This window comes from Solanum dulcamara, chromosome 11, assembly GCF_947179165.1.
Source record: "Solanum dulcamara chromosome 11, daSolDulc1.2, whole genome shotgun sequence".
NCBI classification, from domain to species: Eukaryota; Viridiplantae; Streptophyta; class Magnoliopsida; order Solanales; family Solanaceae; genus Solanum; species Solanum dulcamara.
In genome coordinates, this window is record NC_077247.1 from 11,765,520 (window position 1) to 11,789,494 (window position 23,975).

A 23,975-nucleotide genomic window follows, 5' to 3' on the forward strand; every position below is an offset into this window, starting at 1 on the left:
TTTTAGGAAATCCTCATTTCTTTCATGATCTATATTGTGCGATAGACTATGTTCTAAGACTTTATTTCCCTAACAATTATCCTTTGCAATTTTCAGAAATACCTCAAAGAAGAGAACCTATGCAAAGAGGGATCAATGCTAATAAGGACCAAGCACCTCCGGTCCCTAAAGACAATGGTCTCCTACCCGACCAATTGGCTAATGTAGATTTTTGAACTGCTATTACCATCCTAGCCCAAGTAATGTCCAACCAAGTGGTTGTGACTCCTCTTAATGCTTCTACTCTAGCCTCTAGAGTGAGGGACTTTGCAGGAATAAACCCTCCCGATTTCCATGGTTCGAAACTTGATGAGGACCCCCAAGAATTTATTAATGAGGTTTAAAATATAATGAGTATCATGGGGGTGAATTCAAAAGATAATGTGGAGTTGGTGGCTTACCAACTCAAGTGTGTGGTCTAAGTTTCGTATATTTAATGGAAGTTAGAATGAGTTGATGAAGGACCTATTAGTTGGGAAGCCTTCAAACATGTTTTCCTTGATCATTTTTTCCCTCTTGAGCTAAGAGAATACAAGGTGTTGGAGTTCATTAATCTTCGACAAGGCAACATAGGTATTAGGTACTACTCCCTCAAGTTCACCAAGCTATCTAAGTATGCTCCTTCATTGGTTGCCGATCCACGTGCCTGAATGAATCTATTCATATCAGGAGTGTCCAACTTAGTTGCAAAAGAATGTTGTACCACTATACTTATCAAGGAGATGGAAATATCTCAGTTCATGACTTTTACCGAACAAATTGAAGGAGAAATGTTCAAGGAGATGAGGGTGAGGGATTCTAAGAGAGCCCGGTATGAAGGTGGGTTCTCAAATGCTAGGACCGATGGTAGTAGTGGCCATTCTCAACAAGGCCAAGGTTTGGGGAAGAAGTTTGTTAAGGAAATAGTCCCATACCCTATAGTTCAAGGTAGAAGTGTGAACGCTAGTGGCCCTTTATTTCCCAAGTGTGCAAAGAGTGGAAAGAATCATGAAGGGAAATGCTTTATGGGAATGAGTGCTTGCTATGGATGTGGAAATATGGGTCATAAGCAATACGAGTTCCCTCATGTTGCCAAAAAGGTGGATAAGTTCATCCTCAAGGAGTCCAAGTAAAACAAAGCTCCCAAGCTCAACCTAAGGGTGGCCAATGCAACAATGGATTTTATGCTCTTCATGCTAGGCAAAATATGGATGAGACTCTTGATGTAGTCACGAGTATGTTACAGGTCTTTGACTTTGATTTTTATGCATTGCTTGATCTCGGTTCCAACTTGTCTTTTGTTACTCCTCACCTTGCTATGAGATTTGAGGTGTGCCCCGAAGTGTTGTTAGAACCTTTTTTGGTTTATATTCCTGTTGTTGATTCAGTGTTAGCCAAGAGAGTTTATAGAAATTCTCTTGTCTTGGATAAAGTTATCCCTTGTATCTTTTTGAACTAGACATGACCAATTTTGTCATTTTCTTGGTATGGATTGGTTACATGGCTCTTATGCATCCATTGATTGTAGAACCCATAGGGTAAAATTTCAATTTCCTAATGAACCTATCCTTTAATGGAAGGGTAATTATTTGGTGGTTAAAGGTCGATTCATATCATGTCTTAAGGCTCGAAAAATGATTTCCAAAGGGTACATCTATCACATAGTGTGAGTTAGGGATATTGATCTCGAAACTCCTACTCTTGAGTCAGTCTCTATAGTTAATCAGTTTTCCAATGTGTTTCCCAATGACTTGCCTAGTGTTCCTCCCAAAAGGGAAATTGACTTTAGCATATATCTCTTTCTTGATACTCAATCTATTTCTATTCTTCCGTACCATATGGCTCCGGCGGAACTTAAGTAGATGAAAAAGATATTGAAGGATTTGTTGGATATGGGTTTTATAAGTCCAAGTAGATCACCATGGGGTGCACCCATGTTGTTTTTTAGGAAGAAATATGGGTCACTCCGATTGTGTATAAATTATCAGCAATTGAATAAGGTCAGTGTAAAGAACAAGTATTCAATTCCTAAGATAGAGGATTTGTTTGACCAATTACAAGGACCAAGTTACTTCTCAAAGATTGATCTCCATTCCGGTTATCATCAACTAAGGGTGAGGGAGTGTGATATTCCCAAGAAGGTGTTTTGGATAAGGTATGGTCATTTTAAATTTATAGTCACGTCATTTGGGTTGACTAATGCTCTCTCTATTTTTATGGATTTGATGAATCATATTTTCAAGCCATACTTGGACATGTTTGTAGTTGTGTTTATTGATGACATTGTCCTTTAAGGATTGTGTTGCAAACATTGAGAGATAAGCAAATATTTGCAAAATTTAGTAAGTGCGAATTTTAGCTACGGGAAGTAGCATTTCTTGTCCATGTAATGTCCGATGATGGGATTAAAGTTGATCAAAAGAAAATGGATGCGGTAAATAATTGGACTAAACCATTATCTTCTTCGGATATTAGAAGCTTTTTGGGCTTGGCCAAATATTATAGAAGGTTTGTTGAAAGATTTTCTCTATTGCTTCGCCTTTGACTAAGTTGACCCAAAATAAAGTTAAATTTTAATAGTCGGTTGAATGTGAAAAGAGTGTTCAAATATTGAAGGATCGTCTTACGTCGGCTCCTATTTTTACATTGCCCGAAGGTTTGGATGGGTTTGTTGTTTATTGTGATGCCTCATGTGTTGGTTTGAGTTGTGTTTTAATGCAACATGGTAAGGTTATAGCCTATGCTTCTAGACAACTAAAGTGCATTAAAGGAACTATCCAACCCACGATCTTGAACTTGTGGTGGTTGTGTTTGCTTTGAAAATTTGGCATCATTATCTCATGGTGTGCATGTTGATGTGTTCACCGACCACAAAAGCTTACAATATATGCTTTTCCAAGGGGACTTGAACCTTAGGAAAAGGAGGTGGATTGAACTACTAAAGGACTATGATATGAGTGTGTTGTACCATCTGGATAGGGAAAATATTGTAGACGATGATCTTAATCGGCTATCCATGGATAGTGTTACATACATTGAGGAAGGTAAGAAGGAGTTGGTAAAGTATGTCCATAGATTGTCACATCTAGGTTTGCATTTGGTTGATTCAAATAACGGGAGTGTTCTTGTACCTAATGGTTTGGAATCGTCTTTTGTAGTGGATGTTAAGTCCAAACAATATCATGATCCACTTTGATTGAATTGAAGAAGTCAGTTGCTGAAAATGTCATTGAGGCTTTCTCCCAGGGGGACATAGGGTACTATGTTACCAAGGTCATTTGTGTGCTTCTAATATGGATAGACTAAAGGAATTGATATTGAATGAGGCACATAATTCTAGGTATTCGATTCATTCGAGATCCACCAAGATTTATCATAATTTAAGGGAAGTATATTGATAGAATAGAATTAAGAAGGAAATTATGGAATTCGTAGCTAAGTGTCCTAATTGTCAACAAGTGAAAGTCGAGCATCAAAAGCCGGGAGGTTTAGCTCAAGACAGTGAAACTCCTACTTGGAATTGGGAAGATGTAAATATAGACTTTGTGATGGGTTTTCCTCATACTAAAAGGAAATATGATTCTATTTGGGTTATTGTAGACCAAATAAGTAAATCGACAAATTTTCTACCAATAAAGACTTCTTACGGTGCTGAAGACTATGCTAAGTTGTACATTCATGAACTTATGAAACTTCATGATGTCCCCATGTCTATTATATCAGATAGAGGAACTCAATTCACTTCACATTTTTGGAAGTTGTTCCAAAAGGGTCTTGGTACAAAAGTTAAGTTAAGCATCGCTTTCCATTATCAAACCGATGGACAAGTCGAAAGAATGATCCAAACTTTGGAGGTTATGTTGAGGTGTGTGTGATTGATTTTAAAGGAACTTGGGATGAGCATTTTCCATTGATTGAGTTTGCTTACAATAATAGTTATCACTCGAGCATCCAAATTACTCATTTTGAAGCTTATATAGAAGAAGATGTAGATCCCTAGTGGGATGGTTTGAAGTGGGTGAGATGGCATTGATTGGTATCGAGTTGGTACTTTATGCAATGCAAAAGGTAAGGCTCATAAGAGAAAGATTGAAGAATGCTCAAAGTCGTCAAAAGTCCTATTCAGACATTAGAAAAGGAGAGCTTGAATTTGATGAGAATGATAGGGTGTATTTGAAGGGTTCACCTATGAAGGGTGTAATACATCTTTGTATGAAGGGGTAGTTATGTCTAGATATATAGGACCTTATAGAATATTGAAGCGTGTTGGTGAACTGGCATATGCGTTAGATTTTCCATTGGAGTTGGCGATGGTTTATTCGATATTTTATGTGTCGATGTTGAAAAAATTGTAGGTGATCTAAACTCTATTTTGCCATTCAAAATTGTGAACATTGAAGAGAATTTGACTTATGATGAGCATCTGGTGGAAATCTTAGACCGATAAGTGAAGAGGTTTAGGAATAAAAATGTTGTGTCTGTCAAGGTATTGTGGGAAAATCAAAAAGTAGAGCATGCTACATGGGAAGCGGAAGCGGCAATGATAAAGTGTTATCCGTATATCTTTCCTACCACTCAAGTCTAAGATACTAATTTGTTCATGATCGAATCAATTAAACTTCTACGTTTCAGTTTCATACATCTTTCATATGCATGTATGTTCATGAAGTTGGTCTTAAAGTCATGATTTAAGTTAAGTTTGAAAATCTCATGGTTTATGCTTTTCTATGTGTCATTGTATTCATGATTGGGTTGCTAGTCCTAATTCCATGTCCTTTGTATGCTAACTTAATATCATTTGAGGAAGAATATTCCCAAGGGAGAGATATTGTAAAACCCCAGAAGTTGGAAAGTAAGAACCAAAGAAAACATTCCCAAAACAAGGACTAACTTCAAATTGACGAGTCTTCCTACGACTCTTAGGGACGAGTCATATAGGGAAGCCCTGGGCTTGTTCAGGACTAAGATGCAAGATAGAACCTACCACTCTACAGGACAAGTTGTAGACCAAACAACGAGTCATAATATTGACTTGTCTTAAAACATCAGAGGATCGAGAATGTAGGTTTAAGGACATGCAGAAAGAATGGAGACTACGAGTCATAGACTCGAGAATAAGTCGTAGACACAACTAGTAAAGGAAGATCAGAGACCCCAATTTCAGGTCTTTTGCAGGGCCTACAGGACCAACGGCTCATCATGCCATGACCTGATTTTCAAGACATGATGAAACCTACTATAACCCACCAATAGGTAATACAACCCATAAACCCGGAATGAAAAGTCATGGGTTTGAAGGCAGAAACTAAACAAGAATGGAAAATGCTAAAATAAACAACATAGGTAAGTTGAAGCAAACCAAAACATGATATATAACTAACGATTCCTCCCAGAACATGGAGGTCACAAGTGTCACGACCCAACTTCTTAGGCCGTGACTGGGGTCCAACCTGGACCCCCGTATACATAATTCTCAACTATAAGAACTATACATAAGAATCCAGAAAGTGCTAGCAAATTCGGATGCATATAGCCTCTTTCATTTGCACCATGTCATGCAAGGGCCGACAAGGCTGTCTTAACATAATATCATTTATAATATGTCATATAGGCACAACTGAATCAAACTAGTAAACAACCCACCTACATATGTCTATAGAACTCTAAGAATATTAATAGTGACATATAGCGGGACAGGTCCCCCGCTGTACCCCTAAATAAACAACTATATACATTATACGATCAGCACCAAAAGTATGTAAAACATAACACATCATAACTGAGACCATAACTGAAACAAGGATACAGGGGACAAGTGTAACAATTAACAAATTAATGTACCTGCACCTTAGGACACGTAGTCATATACATCATCATACGCTGTGGCCGGCTCGCTAAGGAACCCGATATCATAACTATTTCATAATATTACCATATCAGCATATCATCATCCGCTTTCATTATGTATATTATTTCATCAGGTCATCGTATATGGCATCATATCATCATATACAGCATAATCTTATCATATATGTCATCATAGTACATCCATTCCACTATGGGGCTCGGGGTCACAAGTGTATCCCTATATTTTTATATGCATTCCTACGTAAGTATCGTCCCTTTAGTGAGGGACTTGGTGAAAGATTAGTCTACATAACGTACCGTACCGGCTCCTTTATGGGACTCGGTGCCATTATCATATAGTAAAATATATCGAGGAACGTTCGGCCTGATCCATAATTTAAAACAATGCCGAGGAACGTATGGCTCAATCCATATTTTCATCATATCATCATCATATATATATATATATCCAGCCCGGTACTCGGTGAATTACTTCATCATATATGACATAATCGTATGCTTCAACTTCATCGTATACGGCATTTCATAATCGTATACTTTATACATACATATACATAGCCGGCTCGAGACTCGTTGAAGGAGTAATAAAGTTGTGCATGATAACATTCCCGGCCCATCATGGTATTAGGTGAAACAAAGCTTACCGTATGCACGAGTAGAGTAGTAAGAAACCATATGCAACTAGGTCATCTCCTGAGACTCAATGAAATAGTCAAGTGAACCGTCACTTGAAGACTAGGAAAGGAATTCTCCGAGGTACCCTTTAGATGTTATTAGGGATTTCATCAATTAGGGCCTCAGGAACCACAGGCATGTACCAAGATAATGCCACATAGTTTATGCAATCAAATACACAATTTATGCAATCAAATACACAATTTATGCAATCAGACAAATAGCTTATGCAATCAGAGATACAACTTATGCAATCAGATACATTTATCCTCTTTGAGCCTTTCAAAATAGGAGCTTATATTTCCACGTACTATTCAACATATTGGTGACTCGGGAATAGTAGTCTAACTACTTTAGGACCCTTAGTATTCAGAAGTGACTATGATTCAAGAATTATATCTGGATCCTATAAATGGAATTACCTCTAAACTCATATCATACATCATTTCACTTACCTTAAGCTATTTCAACGAAAGAAGGAGATAGGCCTTATATGTACTACTTTTCATCCTATAGAAGATTTGAAAAGTGAGGAGTCCACGTAGTGCAGGAGTTCTAACATCCATATGTGAATAAGGGTCTTGACTCATACTCAGAGCTTTATGAATAGAATGACTCCCAAGTTTTGTATATATATAACTTAAGGCTAAGACATGCCAAAAGAAAGAAAAGGTAAGCTTCACATACCTTATGTGGATTAACAGTAATCCAGCTCGCCTCGTTACCTCCTTGACCTAATAACATGAGAGTAATACTAAGTTTAATGACCTTTCTCTTTCTGATTTCCAACTCTAGAACCAAGTACCCATAGGAATCATTTCCTTATCCAATACCCACGACTAGTTTGTTACTAGTTCCAAAGTTACCGAAAATCTGGCAGCATCTCCCCTATAACTTCAACATCCCCGATATTTCACTCAGCCAATATGTCAAAAACCATACCAACAATAACAAGCAGAAGCATATATATAAATAAATCACTTCAACATTACCCAATACAACTCCAAATAACTAGCTCAAAACTATAATACCAAAATAGAGTTTTTAACCTTTATTTCGTAAAACCTTTAACCATACTAAATGAGGGGTTGTGTGGCTGAAACCAGAAGCAACCACACCATTTTTAGGACCCTTTACATGCCTGTAACACACAACCACACCAGATACAACCGTGGCCCACAATCACAACACCCTATGCGACTTCGATTTAGCTATGGCGACTTCAATTTAGTTTATTTCTAACGTCAAGCATCCGTATGCAATTTTTCCAATTCAAACCTTATTTAAGACATGTAATATAACTTATAACATCATCATAAACTCCAATTTTAAAGAAAATACCTTATCTTGCCCGAAACTCGCAAAAACTTGCCTCGGAAGTTCCTTTAGTGCAACTAAAACTTTGTGGCTGCTTGCTAACGTTTTGGTGCTGCTCCAAAACATAAATTTACATTTCCAAAATCTTCATAAAATTGTGTTATACCCTAGATAATTTATCCACGGAACGAAATCGAAGGCTTACCTTTCTTTCTCCTTGGCCGAACTTACTCTCTCTCTCTACTTCTAGATTTTTCTTCTCTTCTTTCTTTCTCTAGAAGTCTCTTGAATTAGGAAGATAAATAACTTTCTTATAGATAAGAATGATTCATAACATATATATATAGAGGATAATTTAGGGGGGGTTGACATATGTTAACCCCTAAGTGGTGACACATGTCAAGCCCTAAGTAGTGACACGTGTCAAGCCCTCATGGGGCCAACACATCCCTTCCTCCTACCATAGGCTGCCACATGGTAGGTGGGGTACACCCTTGCTCCAGATGCTTCCATGTTTCACTCTCCCTTGCTTCCACATGGCACCCTCTCATGCTTCCACGTGTCATTCTCCTTTCCTCCTCGTGGGTTCGTAATCTCGTCTTACTTTACAAAACTATGTAATCCTTGCTACGTAAGCTTGGTATGTACTCAAGTAGCTTTAATATGTAAGATTTCCAAGTTGGTAGCTTATGTAAGTAAGTCGAGTCGTATAACTTATTATTTGGTCTCCAACTTCTTCCTGATTCTTACAATGCTATTTACAATCTTCCCTATCATGAGGTGTCACATTCTCCCTTTCTTAGAGTTGTTTTATAGCGTTATGGGCTATCTGGCTCCGATGGTAACTTCTAAGAAGCATGAGAAGCTTTAAAAAACTTAAGAATCCTTCCAAAAACTTAAGAACCTTTGAAGATACTTAAGAAGCTTAAGAATCTTTAGAGGTACAAAAGTATGAGGTGTAACATCTTTCCCCCCTTTAGAACATTAGTCCTCGAATGTGAACCAAAACCCTCCTCCATATCTTATACTGACTATATCAAGAGTTTCTCTGTTCCATCGCAATAACACATACTTTCATTGAGCAATCAATATCATAGTTCCAAAGGTTGGGATTACCTATAGATGTAGAGAATAGGTACGGAGACTTGTGCTTCATTTCCCTTTCAGCTTCCTAGTTCATTTCTTCATGACTCTTATTTCGCCATAACACCTTGCCAGAAGCTACGTCCTTAATTTACCACCCCCTACTCTACCGATCAAGGAAGGCGACCGATTACTTCTCATAGGAAAACTCCTTTGTGACTTGGATATCCTTTGTGGAATATACTCAGGATGGATCACCAACACACTTGTGAAACATCGATACTTAGAAGATTGGATGTACTGGTTTCGGATCTGCCAGTAAGTCCAACTCGCAGGCAACCTTCCCTATTCGGTAGAGGGTCTAATAAAAGCCAATGCATCTCAGACTAAGGTCCTCTTTCTTGATGGCTCTCATCACTTTCTCTGTGGATGACACTTTTGAAAGTGCTTAATTATAACTTGAAACTCTAGAGATCGACATCGATTATCCATGTATGACTTCTGTCGACTCGGAGCTGCTAATAATCTCTCCCGATTAAGCTACACCTTTTATACCACTTATTGAACCACGTCTGGGCATATTAGTCATGTTTTACTACCATCAAACTAATCAATTGGCGAACTACACTGTCCTTCATACCAAGTCTCGTATGGGGCCACCTGGATACTAGAATGATAGTTAATATCATAAGTACTTTTGATAGGTGGTAGGAAATTGTCCAAGCTATATTTGGAGTCAACCGTATAGGCCCGCAACATATCGTCTAACATTTATCTAGTAAGCTTAGTCTGTCCATCAGTCTAAGGGTAAAATGGTTTACGAAGACCTATCTATCTTCCCAATATCTTCATAAATTGATCTTTGGTAGTTAACTGTAACTTGGGGTCCTTCATTTAGGACAATAGCTATGGTAACTCTGTAAGGTACTACCACCCTCTTGACCTATAATTTCACACCATGTCGGTTGAGCAGGTAGTCTTTAATTGGAGGAACATGGGCTGATCTTGTTAATCGGTGAATAACATTCCATATAGAATTATCTGTCCAAGAAGTGCAAAGTGAGTCTTATAGCTAAGTTCGTATTGTGGAATCTTCGACCTCATATATTACTTCTTTCCTTCTTTAGATGACATCAACTGGTACCCTCGCCTTTTTGGGTTTTGCTTTTTTCCCATCAGAATCGGCTACCAAGTTGTGCTGAAGTCCCCTCACACAATAATCTATATAGTCGTTCTGTGGTTTGCCTATCATTAACTGGTATTATGTTGAAGAAATATGGCATACAAGTGGGCCATTAGTTAGTAATCATCTAATCCTTCTTGCTTTGCTTAAGCCCTTTTATAATTCCTTTAACGTAACTTATAACACTCTAGGTACATAATCTCATGTTGTTGCCTCACCGTTACTTCGTATTCTTCCATCTCGTGCAATCATAGGAGCACTAATGCACCAGATCCCACTAGAATTTTGAAGTTAAACATACTTGGGCGAGAGTAGTACTAGGATGGATGACCCCTCTAGGAAGTCCTCGTGTCATGTTCCATTGCAATCCTTGCAATAATGTGAGAAGGCACTCAACCTAGCCTAAGATTTACCTTAGAGTCTTCTTGCTAGTCTTCATGCTTCGCCTTGCCCTCTCCATCCCTGTCTTACATTCGACGCCTGGATAGATCATTAGTTCAACCACGGCTAAGTCCTATTTTTCCCTTGGTACACCCCATCTCGGTAGTTTGGTCTAACCCATCTTGACATCTCTGTAATGTATCCAAAACATCCTAGCTCCTTTTCTCGTGTACTTCTCACTTGACCCTATACTCAACATATACATATCCATAGGTTACATAACCATTCTGATACAACCTATATAAGATAGACATAATCTTTTTGTTTCCTAGCCCATCTTGCTTTACATATCGACTTCACACTAGAAATTGCTCACGCCAACACTATTTTGTCCTACTCATTTCTTTTCATCCTTTACATACTCCTTGGTCTCCTCATTTCCTACCGTAAGAGATTTTCTATTCTCTCTCCTTGCTATTTGTATGTTACCATATTAGCGGCCAATAACGTTATTACCATATATTAATATTTACCAAAACATAGCCCTACTACCCTTTACACGATCCTTAGTTGTCTCAGTCCTACTATCTTATCGTATTCACCGCTTTTGGTAGGCACTCATCCCTTAGGGTTCTACCAATGATTCTTCGCACGGTCTCAGATACCGCAACTCCTATCTGTTTATTATTGGCCTCAAGCTCCTGCTAACTTATGCCAGTATGGGATCTCGCTTGAAATTTAAGCATTTCTGTCAACATGTGATAGTGTCAGTTGATTTCATCTCACACATGTATTTCTCTCATCCACTTCCCCCCTTTAGGGCGTACCCATGTCATCCTCTATTTATTTTGAACTATTCATACGCATATGATTCTATTTTAACACATTTGACATACTTCACCATGTCTATACCTTCTGTTAATTCATCTATACTTTAGGTTACCCCTGTAAGAAACCTTAATACAACCATGGGGTACTTAGAATTCTTGATAAATAGTACACAATCTAGTCCAAGTATTGGTACTCGAGTCATATAACTAATGTAGTATCTTAGTTGAAGCCGTATTTCCTTCATCCGAATCAGTACGTCACTAGTGCTTATAATCGTGTCTGATTCTCCATTCGGGGGCACTTATACTTTGATGACACATGTTTCTAGCTTTGCTATAACACTATCTTCATCCCAGTGAATACCATTTGTTCCTCTTCATGGACTCGCAATGCATCAATGGTCTTGTAGAGCTACGTCCCTCATCCTTGAGGGGTATTACTATTTTCCACAGTGGAGGTACTATAACACAATACCCCTTTCTGCTAAATGTGCTTTCATCCTTATCACGTACTCGATGCTGACTCCTAATCTTACTCATAATCACATTCTTTAGTTACTTCGTTACTACGCCCTATGTACTTCCATGACGATCCTCATTATATTCACACTATATTCTGCTCAGGGTCAATCCCGGATGGTAATATTTCTTAACCTTTATTCACGATCCTTACTCTACACTAATTTCACTTGGTGGAGCAAGCGTACTTAACCCCCTTATCCTTCCTCGTCATTCTCATCTTTAATACCTCGCAAGCAATCTTAAGACATTCATATCTATCACCATTTTCTCACCATATTAGTATCGACCTTCTAATTACCACCCATACTGCAATTTACTTATTTCCCAAAGTTAGTTGTACTCCTAGTTTAGTCGAATCTTATCATTACTATGGATACAATCTCTCAAGATATACTACAACCTTATATCTCATTCCCTTTTTATTTAAAAAAAAAATCGACAGAGTTTCCTCTATATTCCTTACTATCCCAAACCTGCACTCAAGAAATACCAATAATACCTCACAGGGCCAACATATATATATTCATATCACCACCACACAGGGCACCCAATATCAACAACAATATAAAATAATGGACTTACCTCGTATGTCCAACTCGAACTGCACCGATTATATTTTCCTGTCTACTTTTCCCTTCAATCTTCGACTTTACATTTCAATCATATTTCAATCTTCTTACCTTAGCCAGCATGCCTCCTTCACACCATTACTTACCTGTATACTAGGTAGCTTCCAATATCATCCGTCATTTTCTTCTGTCGATAATCCTTCTGTTAACATCTAAGGTAAATATAAGGAGTTTTCCTATGACTCAGATCTATCCCACGATCTTAGATATGAAAGAAAGGTAACATCCTAAATGTCCTATAGCCTCCTGTTTATAGATGTGGTGCGCAACACACCGATAAAAAAGACTCTACTAGATGCAGTCTGTAGACACTCCAAGGAAGGACCGCTCTGATACTACTTTTGTCATGACCCAACTCCGTAGGCCGTGACTGGGGCCGACCTGGACCCCGTATACATAAATCTCAACTATAAGAACTATACACAAGAATCTAGAGGGTGATAGCAAATTCATCTACATATAGCCTCTTTCATTTGCATCATGTCATGCAAGTGCCGACAAGGCTGCCTTAACATAATAACATTTATAATATGACATATAGGCACAACTGAATCAAACTCGTAAACAACCCACCTACATATGTCTACAGACCTCTAAGAATATTAACAGTGACATATGGCGGGATAGGGCCCCCGCCGTACCCCTGAATAAACAACTATATACATTATACAATCAATACCAAAAGCTAGGCTCCGGAGAAGTAGAGTACTTCTGACATAGCTGAGTGGGAGTCCTAAGCTAGCGGATCTCCAAAGTAAGTACCTGTACCTATGAGAATAAAACGCAGCCCCCCCCGAAGAAAGGGAGGTCTGTATGATATACGTACTGAGTATGTAAAACATAACACATCATAGTTGAGACCATAACTGAAACAAGGACGTAGGGGACAAGTGTAACAATTAACAAATTAATGTACCTGCACCTTAGGACACGTAGTCATATACATCATCATACGTTGTGCCGGTTCGCTAAGGAACCTGGTATCATAACTATTTCATCATATTACCATATCACCATATCATTATCCCCTCTCATCATGTATATTATTTCATCAGGTCATCGTATACGGCATCATATCATCGTATACGGCATAATCTTATCATATATGTCATCATACTACATCTGGTCCATTATAGGGCTCGGGGTCACAACCGTATCCCTATATTTTTATATGCATTCCTACGTAAGTATCGTCCCTTTAGTGAGGGACTCAGTGAAAGAGTAGTGTACATAATGTACCGCACCGACTCCTTTATGGGACTCGGTGCCATTATCATATAGTAAAATATATCGAGGAACGTTTGGCCTGATCCATAATTTAAAATAATGTCGAGGAATATATGGCTCGATCTATATTTTCATCATATCATCATCATATATATATATATATATATATATATATCCGTCCCGAGACTCAGTGAATAACTTTATCACATACGGCGTCATTTTATGCTTCAACTTCATCGTATACATCATTTCATCATCATATACTTCATACATACATATATATAGCCTGCCCGAGACTTGGTGAAGGAGTAATAAAGCTGTCCACGATAACGTTCCCGTCCCATCAAGGGACTCGTTGAAAGAAGGATTACCGTATGCACGAGTAGAGTAGTGAGAAAACATATGCAACTAGGTCATCTCCTGAGACTCAATAAAACAGTCAAGTGAACTGTTACGCCCCACACTTTTAAACTTGGAATGTCTCCTAAGTTCCTTAGACATTATCATGAGAGTCGGATAAGCTATGACCCTATCAAACGATTCTAAGGAAGGGAGGGATGTTATAGCCCGCACTTTTGGGCATTCAGATAGAAAGAAAAATTGTGATTTGCAAGGAATGATGTTGTGATTTATTTTGTTTATTCTAGTTTGTACCAGTGTGATGTTTATGTAAAAAATTGATGTGGAAATACGGAGGAAGGTCGAGGGTAAAATTGGAAATTTTGGAAAGTAGTTTGTGAATTGCAAAAGGAGAGAATACTTGTAGCTTTTGGGCTTAAATAATAATTTCAATAAAGTATTTGGGCTCTCATAATAACAATATAATAGAAGAATTGAAGCGCAACACAAGGAATGGCCCAAGTCTTGGAAAGTTAGTTCATTAAGTAAGTGGCCTACATATATATATTTTATGAATTATTTCCCTCATCCTTATCCCATAAGTCCTTTTCTTCAAGAGAGTTCAAGAAGAGAGAAGAAGAAAAAGAAACATTGAGCTAGAGAGAGAGCTCGGATTTGGGAGAAACAAATAGGTACGTTTTGATTTCTCTCCATAAATTAATTATTTAAGGTATCCTAAGGTGTTATAGAGGTTTTTAATAACATAAAAATCCATTTGGGAGCAGCAAGAACGATCTGCAAACAGTCCGCAACTTTCAGCACGCTAAAGAGGTTTCTGAGGCACAATTTTGGCTAGTTTTGGCCAATTTCGGGTAAGGTAAGGTTTCTCCTTTAAATTTGGACTTTATGGGGTTGTTGTGAAGTGTATTATGTACCATTTATACTTCTGAAAGTATAAATAAATCGTGGATATGCTCAGCGAAAGAAACAATCTAAATTGAAGTCGTCGTAGTTAAATTATAGTCGAAGTGAGGCGTTGTGTGTTTGGAGGCGGCTGCTGGTTGTGTGGTGTGTGTTTTAGGGCCTAAATGGGTTCTAAATATTTGTGGGATCTTATGGTTGCATCCACACAAACCCCACTTTGTACGGTTAAAGGTTTTGCAAAATGGAAACTAGAAACCTTATTTTGGTATCGTAGTTTCGAGCGAGTCGTTTGGAGTTTATATTGCGTAATGTTTCCATGTTATATATATATGATCTTCTGGTTATGTTATTGGTAGGATTTAGGTATTAAGGACATTATTGGGGATTTGGATAGGGCACATTTTAGGGGAGGTGCTGTCCGATTTCCGTTAACTTCTTAACTAGTTAAGGAACTAGTCCAGAATGCGAGTGAGGGGATGAGTTCTATGAATACTCGTGTGTAACCTAAGGCAATGAAAAGTATAAGGTTGTTAATACTCGTATTTATTTCGTGTTACCTAGGTTCAAAGGACGACGAGGCGAACAGGATAAAGAGTAACCCGTAAGAGGTATGTAAGGCCTATTCTTTCTCTTCTTTTGGCATGTCTTAGAGGCAAGTAAAAGGTGATATGATCTCTGAAATAATTTCATTACTAAGTGTCTCTTATTTAGTTCTGGATTATGAACTACTTTCCTAGAACTTTCTATATGTTAAGGAAGTAATGAATGTACAGACTCCTAGTCTTAAAGACTATAGGATGATAAGTGCTTCTGATTTCATACATGTCTAGGATCCCTAAGATTCTAATTGATGCAGTCTCGAATGGCAACTAGAAGACACGTGAGGTGATCACATTACTACTCTGATCCTTAGACGCTAGGTTATTCTTCTTATATGGTCGAGTCTCCAATAATGATTTAAACTGCGTATAGTTTCTCACTACTCTACTCGTGTATACAGTAACACATCTTTCTCCGAGTCCCGGGCCGGCTATAGATTCGTGCTTAATCTCACTACATTGTTCATCGAGTCCCTCACTAGAGGGCCGGGTACATATGTATATATATGATAATGTGATGTAATAAGGTGGTGATGGAGCCAGACCTATAATGGTCCTACAGGTATGCTTTACCAGTTCCCTGAAAGGGCCGGCTATATTGTATAATTTCAGCATGCATGTTTATGATTCCCAGGATTCAGGTACAGGTTCCTTATATGACATTTTATTCCCTGCTTCTCTGTTTCAGATATGTTTCCAGCTATGTTATGTTATATTATGTTTCACATACTCATTACATATATCATACTGACCCTCTTCCTTCGGGGGGCTGCGTTTATGCCCGCAGGTACAAATACACCGTTTGGGGTTCCACCAGCATAGGAGTCCCACTCAGTGGTCTGGAAGTGCTCCATTGTACTGGAGCCTGATTTTGGGTACTAAACTTTATTGTATACATTTGTTTTGCTCACGGGTACAGCGGGGGACCTATCCCCCCTTATGTTACTATTTTCTTACTCTTAAAGGTCTGTGGATAAAGATATGGGTTGTACGTATATGGGTTCTATGTGTATGTAGGTTGTATATGAGTTGTTTATGAGTTATGTATGAGCTATATATGAGTTGTATATGAGTGGTAGATAAGTTGTATATGTATGTATGTACAGCTGTACTGATATGACTTATGATTTGGGGGCGTTCCCTGTGTCGTGTCGGCCTTGTCAGCTCGCGTATATGTGTGTTATGTAACAACCCTATACATTACTACAGCCTCGTCAGCTTGTATGTTTTCTTACCTGTTGATGCATTTTGAGTACAAACAAGAGATGGGTTATGTATAGTTGACAAAGGTACACGTGTGTGTCTAGTTCGGGCACCCGTCACAGCCTACAGGGTTGGGTCGTGACATGAACCGTCACTTGAAGACAAAGAAAGGAATTCTTCGAGGTACCCTTTAGATGTTATTAGGGATTTCATCAATTAGGGCCTCAGGAAGCACATGTGTGTACCAAGATAATGCCACATAGTTTATGCAATCAAATACACAATTTATGCAATCAGACACATCTTATGCAATCAGAGATACAACTTATGCAATCATAGACATTTATCCTCTCAGAGACTTTCAGAATAGGAGCGTATATTTCCACTTACTATTCAACATATAGGTGGCTCGAGAATAGTAGTCTAACTACTTTAGGACCTTTATTATTCAGAAGTGACTACGAGTCTAGAATTAAATATGGAACCTATAAATGGAATTACCTCTAAACTCATATCAGACATCATTTCGCTTACCTTAAGCTATTTCAACGAAAGAGAGAGATAGGCCTTATATGTACTACTCTTTATCCTACAGAAGACTTGAAAGGCGATGAGTCCACTTAGAGCAGGAGTTCTAACATCCAAAAGTGAACAAAGGTCTTGACTCATACTCAGAGCTTTATGAATGGAATGACTCCCAAGTTTCGTATATATATAACTTAAGGCTAAGACATGCCAAAAGAAAGAAAGGGTAAGCTTCACATACCTTTTGTGGATTAACTGTAATCCAGCTTTCCTCGTTACCTCCTTGACCAAATAAAATGAGAGTAATACTGAGGTTAATGACCTTTCGCTTTCCGATTTCCAACTCTACAACCAAGTACCCATAGGAATCATTTCCTTATCCAATACCCTCGACTAGTTTGTTACTAGTTCCAAAGTTACCAAAAATTGGGAAGCATCTCCCCGGTAATTTCAACATCCCCAAGATTTCACTCGTCCAAAGTGTCAAAAACCATACCAATAATAACAACCAGTAGCATATATATAAATAAATAACTTCAACATTACCCAATACAACTCCAAACAACTAGCTCAAAACTACGATACCAAAATAGAGTTTTTAACCTTTATTTCGCAAAACCTTTAACTATACTAAACGGGAGGTCGTGTGACTGAAACCAGAAGCACCCACACCCTTTTTAGAACCATTTATATCCCCGTAACACACAACCACACCAGATACAACTGCGGCCCACAATCACAATATCCTACGCGACTTCGATTTAGCTATGGTGACTTCAATTTAGTTTGTTTCTAACGTCAAGCATCCATATGCAATTTTTCCACTTACAACCTTATTTAAGTCATGTAATATACCTTATAACATCATCATAAACTACAATTTTAAAGGGAAAACCTTATCTTGCCCGAAACTCACCAAAACTTGCCTCGAAAGTTCCTTTAGCGTGACTAAAACTTTGTGGCTGCTTGCTAACGTTTTGATGCTGCTCCAAACCATAAATTTACATTGCTAACATCTTCATAAAATTGTGTTATACCATAGATAATTAATTAACGGAATGAAATCAGAGGCTTACCTTTCTTTCTCCTTGGCCAAACCTACTCTCTCTCTAGTTCTAGATTTTTCTTCTCTTCTTTCTTTCTCTAGAAGTCTCTCATAGGCTGCCACATGGTAGGTGGGGTACACCTCTTGCTCCAGATGCTTCCATGTGTCACTCTCCCTTGCTTCCATATGGCACTCTCTCATGCTTCCACATATCACTCTCTTTTCCTCCTCATGGGTTCGTAATCTAGTCTTACTTTATGAACCTATGTAATCCATGCTACATAAGCTTGGTATGTACTCAAGTAGCTTCAATATGTAAGATTTCCAAGTTGGTAGCTTATGTAAGTAAGTCGAGTACTATGACTCATTATTTAGTCTCCAACTTCTTCCAGATTCTTACAACGCTATTTCCAATCTTTCCTATCATGATGTGTCACATTCTCCCTTCCTTAGCATTGTTTGATAGCGTTATAGGCTATCCAGCTCCCATGGTAACTTCTAAGAAGCTTGAGAAGCTCTAAGAAACTTAAGAATCCTTCCAAAAACTTAAGAACCTTTCAAGATACTTAATAAGCTTCAAAAGCCTCAGAAGCTTAAGAACCTTCCAAGATACAAAAGTACGGGGTGTAACAACAAGTATCGAGCTACTACAAAATAAAAGATTAGTATAAGTCTCAAAAGTTGACCAAGAATATATATATATAACAATTGGCTAGTCTCAAAAGGCAAAAGATGGGTCATCCATGTTGAGGGAGAGAGAAATAATCCCAAAACGTCAAGTGCTCATCCTAGTCTTCGATGCTAACTACAACAGGCTTGATCTATCCGTGATGGTGGCTGGTGCTCGATCCTACATCACAAAAATAAGTGCAGAGTGTAGTATGAATACCAAGACAATAGGCACCCAGCAGGCATCGTAGGCCGACTAAGCAGGAAAAGTAAAAACACTACGAAAAAAGGGATAATCCTAAATAGGAACCATAATAAGCATTTAGGGTAAAGAAGGTACCATCTAAGAAAACTACATCTAACTATACCCAAATCGGCCCCCATAAGCTCAGCCGGGACACTCGTGCCCAACTTTAAGTAAACACCTAGATGAACCCCCATAAGCCCATCGGATACATAGAATAGCTACAACTATCAAGGCTAAGAACCAAGAATTTTCATTGCCAACGACCGGAGGACCATGTCATTTTTGAACCAAAATCTCTGAGAATCGATAAACCAAGAATTCTCTAGGGATCAAGGCCGGGATTGGCTACCCAGATTTTCGCTAGAGTTCTCAATGTGGTCAAATCTGGGGCTGAAACTCAGATGCTTACTTGAGATGTCAAAGAGATCAAGGACAAGCCTGAAACCTAGATGCTTGCCCGAATACATCAGTTTGATCTACGCCGGGACTGATTACCCGGATGCTCGCCACACTAGCAAGATAGCAAAGGTTGGGAATGGCTACCAGGATGCTCCCTGAGAGAATCTCAGAATGGAGGCCAAGATTGGGAACCTAGATGCTCATAGATAATTTATCTGAGGTGCCGATCATGCCCCTTTCTAAATTGATGCGAATACTTACTAAGAATATCTTTCCTAATAAACCAACTGATAAATCATCAAAGATTGAACCGGAATCGAAACAAAATGATCACCAAGTCTAGTATCACCGATGCATCTCGAAGGTCGCAATTATATAGAGTTATTGATAAGGGTGTTTATAAGAGCAAGTTTACTGCCTAGCAAAGGATAAACTACTAGGCACTAGCCTTCTACACAATTCTACAAGGATCTAAGCCCGCAGGAGCTACGCCTGGGCACCTAAAACAAGTTTACAACCTATAGTAAGGCCAACATGCTCCACAATACCAACATCATGTCAAATGTATTTAACTCCTCTTGTAATACTAAAAATTAACGGAAGGACCACATACTTCCAATTACCCAAAAATCCCAATGAAAGTCAAAAACATAATTTCTAACACAGAAGATATAAAAAGAAGCTACCCAACCCAAATTCCATCAATCTTAACATGCTTTCACACATTCTAGCTCAATTTCAAGAATGGAAAGCCATAGCCAACTCGTAGGCCGAACAAGCGCACTACAAATCACTTTTCTAGAGCTTTTCCTTTACGAATGGCCACGAAATACTACCATGCTATCAAAAATAGAATTGCAACATCATTATGGTCGTTTAGACACATTTTAAAATTTTTGGAACAGGACCAATTTTGGGCTCTAAACTGGGAAATGTGGGAACTGCGTTCGTAATTCCAAAATTGACCCTAAAAACTAGTCCCAAATAGCACCCCACATCAAGAATCATATTGCAACTCAGTCTGGGGTTGGAAAACAACACAAAATGATCATGCAACCAAATATCCACAATTCAAGCTAAAGGGAACAACTATGGCATAATCTATAAGCAGTGATTTATCAAGAACGAAACCCCCCATGACCCAAACCAAGCAAACTACGATGTTCCTTGCGGAAAAACTCACAAGTTAGCCTCAATAATCACTAAAAAGGAGCTAAAATGATCAAGTTACAATCCTCAAAAATTTCATTAAAATTCTAATTCAAAAATGTCAATGTAGAAGCTAAAATAGAAATTTACCTCATAGAAAGCTCCTAAACAAGTTTTCGAGCTCACCAACGGATTCCCCCACTCAATTTCCTTGATTTTAGACCCTTGGGACACCAAATTTTGTTGAGAAATGGAGGAGAAATCGATTCTTGAACATGGAGAATAATATTGAGTTCGTCCTTGGTCTTTTATTAAACAACCAAGGTTTTGGCCTTTACGAACGAAGCCTAAGTGGACCGCGAACGCAAACATCAGGATAACTGACCTTCGCAAACGTGTCCAGTTGTCCGTGAATGCGGAGGCAAAAGTGGCATACCTCTATGAATTCGTCCATGACCCCATAAATACGGAGAATAAAGACCTAGATCTTCGCTAGCGCGGCAAAGTGCCTGCGATCGCGGAGAACAATTTCTCCCACACTAGATATTAGCTGAAATATTGATTTTCAACAAGTTCAAATATTCCAACGGGGTACTCCAAATTCATTCAGAATCACGTGTGTGCAAATGAGATATGCTACACCACAAATTTGACATTCCAGACTCAATGGCGCTGTTGAAATTTTAATACGAGATCATTACACCTAAAAGTGAGTCCCACAACCAAATGTCATTTTGAGCTTAATTCCACAATAAGCCACAAGATTCGACTAAAAGCCTCAAAAAGTGAATGAAAGGTCATTCTAGACTAAACTCGACATTCTAGAGCTAACCGCGCAATCAAAATTTTCATCCGAGTGAGTTTTCCTGGAATATTGATCAAAGTCAACCATGGGCCAAATTTCAAAGTCAAAAGAGCTAAATGGCCCCAAACTCATATTGATAGCCTCGATACTCATGCATATCTTACTACTAGCCTAATATCGCCATATCGGAGTTGATGGAACCATCAAAATTCCATTCTGAGGTCATTTACCTAAAGTTATGACCGAAATCAACTTTTTAAGTAATAAAAGCTCTAAAGCAGGAAACGAGTCCAAAAACCCAATGAACAACTAGGAGACCGAGCTATTGACACCCGCAAGTCATAAATGACCTACGGTCAATATATGAATGCTCTAAAAGATTAAATGGAAGAAGTATTAGGAAAATGACCTAGACGGTCATTACAACATCCACTACTAAAAGAACTTTTGCCCATAAAAATAAGGACAATGATATATCTAGAGGCTCAAATAAGCTTGGGACCTTCTCTCGCATCTCTTTTTTGGTCTCCCAAGTAGCCTCCTCGGTCGAACGGCGGTGCCACTAGGACTTAACCACAAGGATGGACCTAGAACAAAGCTAGCAAACATCTTATGTTAAAATTGCAATCGGGTCCTCCATAAAAGTTAGGCAATCATCCAACTCAATTGAATCATACCAAAGTACGTGGTACTCATCTTGGATGTACCAGCACAGCATAGAAACATGGAAAATAGGGTGTATAACAGAAAATGCTGGAAGCAAAACCATCTCATAAGAAACCTCTCCAACTCTTCTTAAGATCTCAAAAGACCCAATATACCTAGGGCTAAGCTTACCCTACCTGCGGAATCTCATCACATCCTTCAAGGGAAAAACTCATAAAAACACCCTATCTCCAACCTCAAAGCATAGGTCAGTGCCTGTAATCAGCATAACTCTGCTTTCTATTCTAATCTATCCTCAACCTATCATGAATAACCCGTACACTGACTAAGACACCTTGAAGTAAATCAGTATAGTGCGGCCCAGGCTTGAAAGACTCAAACCAATCAACAAGAGTGCGGCAATGCCTACCATATTAGGCCTCAAATGGGACCATCTGAGTACTAGAGTGGTAGCTGATGTTGTACGCAAACTCTACCAAAGGCAAGTATTGCGCCCAATAAACCTCAAACTCTAATAGACAAGGTCACAGCATATCCTCCAGAACCTGAATAGTGCGCTCTAATTGGCCATCGGCTTGTGGATAAAATAACGTTCTAAGATCAACTCGGGTGCCAAACTCTCTCTGAAAAGCTTTCCAGAAACCAAATTGAATTGAGACCCTCTATTTGATATAATAGACACCTGTACCCCATGAAGATGGAAAACCTCCTAAATATATATCCGACCTAGATGCTCAATAGTGAAAGTGGATCGTTCTAGTAGGAAGTGTGCTGAATTTCTCGATCGATCAATAATGACCCAAAAATTATCATTACCTCTGGGTGTTCGAGGAAATCTCATCACAAAGTCCATGGTAATCCACTGGTATTTAAACTCAAAAATGGCTAATCTTTAAAACACTCTACCAGGCCTGTGATGCTTGGCCTTAACCTGTTAGTAACTCAAATAAGGGATACACACTCAGCTATATCTCACCACATGCCACAACACTAATAATGTTATTTTAAATCTTGATATATCTTCATGGTACCTAGATGAATAGAGCACCTAGAATTGTGGGCCTCGTATAGAATCAACTTAATAAAGTCTCTAACTCTGGGAACACAAAGGTGATGATCAAACCGTAGTACCTCATCTAAATCTATAGAAGTATGGCCACCCTCGCCTCGCAATACCAACTCTCAAAGTTGTACCAATGCTCCATCCTCAAACTGTCGGCCATGAATCTAATCTAATAGAGATGACCGAGCTCCCACAAAAGCCAAAATAGGTCCAAAACTTGACATGTCTAACCTGACCATCCTATTAGATAAAGACTAGATATCCAAGATTAGGGGTCACTTCATAGTAGGCATATAAGCTAACTACTCATACTCCCTGCCTTCCCGCTCAAGGCATCTGCTGTTACATTTGCCTTGCCCAGATGGTATAGGATAGAAATGTCATAATCTGCTAAAAGCTCAATCCAGTGCCACTGTCTAAAATTAAGGTCTCTCTAACTCATAATGTACTATAGGTTTTATTGATCTATATATACCTCATAATGAAGCCTGTATAAGTAGCGCCTCTATATCTTAAGTGCAAAAACTATCGCCGCTAACTCTAAATCATAAGTGGGGTAGTTGTGCTCGTGTGTTCTCAGCTATATGAAATCATAACCAATAACTCAGC